We start from the raw sequence: 1,522 nt of genomic DNA, 5'->3' as shown, positions 1-1,522 counted from the left end.
GAGTATTGAATGCTGCTCCACATGGACCTGTGAAAACCATCTTAGAAGAAAGCTTCCAAAGGTGCTGTGGAAGGCAGAGTAACACTCAAAGCCTGCATCGAGAGGCATTATATTGGGGGGCCCCTAAACCTCCATGTTGCTGGCTCTGTCAGTCCTCAGTGTCCAAATCTCATGCCTACATATCACCTGAATTTGCCAAGACAGCCATAAGGGCAGATGGCTGGGTGTAAAAGGTTTAAGCAGAGTGGGATAGATACTGTGAGAAAGAACAGGCATCCTACACAGGATGTACTTGGCCATACCCCTGACACTAGAGGAACAAAACTGGTGAGCCCCTAACTTTGGCAACTTTACCCCTCCTCCCCATCTTCAAAGACGAGGCCTAAGCTTTACTGATGGGGGCTAGAAGGAAAAAGCTCTGGATCCATTTTCTGGGAAGGTCATACACACTTCTCCTGGGCCTTTGGGAAAGGCGCATTACCATAAGAGATTTTTCTGCACACAGTGTTGGTATGCCTCTTAGGGTGGCAGCCTGGTCACCTGAGGCTATCATAGCTCTGCTGGCACAGATGGAGGCATCCACGTGTAGGCAGGTAGCAGCACAGGCAAGGTAGGAAGAGCGAGATGAGGCTCATGGCTGCCCAGCGGGTGATGAAAGAGCCAGGCCCACAGGAGCAGGGCTCATTAGCACAGTTGTCTTCGTCATCAGTTCAGCAGAGGTAGAAGAGACCCTTAACACAGCAGAGACAAGTTCTGTAATCAAGAAGGCTCTCAGCAGAGCAAAGGCAATGCTGGTTGCACAGCCAGCAGGAGGGGAGAGAATGAGCTGCTGTACAGAGGATACATTTGCAGCACCCACACTCCTCGCATATGAAGAGGTGCTCACTGGGGTGCACTGCAGATTGCTCAGTTTCTCCCTGCAGAGCACCACCAGCCATTAAGTGGGCCCCTGATCCAGGCAGGGTTTGGATGATTGAAGGGCCTGAAGGTGAGCGCGTAATGCTGGTCAAAAGCCTTCGATCAGAGGCAGTGGTGCTATGGGATACTGAGCTGGCAATGCTAGACTGGCTGAGATGCTGAGGCAAGGGCTGCAATTGATGGCACTGGCTGCAACTGCAGGGAAGGGCAGTAGGCATGGAAGCCAGGGACCACTCAGATTTGTGGGTTTGCACGATAAGGGAAGGGCTGGAGAGGGCCTGATTACAGGGGGCTGAAGGCCGTTCCACATAATCATTGCTAGCATGAGTAGACCGCAGCTATTCAATAGGCAGAATTTGTTGGAAATCATCTGTCACTGTGGCATCCATTTTGCCTTGGTTCTTGAGTTCTGAGCGGTTTTGGCTCAGGGTGGCACTTATGATGAAAAAGAGCCCTTGTAGTTACATGGGCATTAGGGCACATCAGAAAATCCTAGGAGAGAAGGAATAGAAGTAATAAATAAGAACAGACAGTTATGAGTACATTGCAGGGAAACACCAAAGCTTGGGCCCTATCACCACCACTACCTCTATATAGGCAAGTC

General features: G+C 50.6%; 1 pseudogene; it reads right to left on the bottom strand.

Moving 5' to 3' along the window:
• Positions 1-440: 440 nt before the first annotated feature.
• Positions 441-1,307, bottom strand: LOC130682393 (protein sprouty homolog 3-like; annotated as a pseudogene).
• Positions 1,308-1,522: the final 215 nt, after the last annotated feature.

Source organism: Manis pentadactyla, unplaced genomic scaffold (assembly GCF_030020395.1).
Source record: "Manis pentadactyla isolate mManPen7 unplaced genomic scaffold, mManPen7.hap1 scaffold_416, whole genome shotgun sequence".
In the NCBI taxonomy this organism is placed as follows: domain Eukaryota; kingdom Metazoa; phylum Chordata; class Mammalia; order Pholidota; family Manidae; genus Manis; species Manis pentadactyla.
This window is presented reverse-complemented; position numbering and strand designations above follow the sequence as displayed.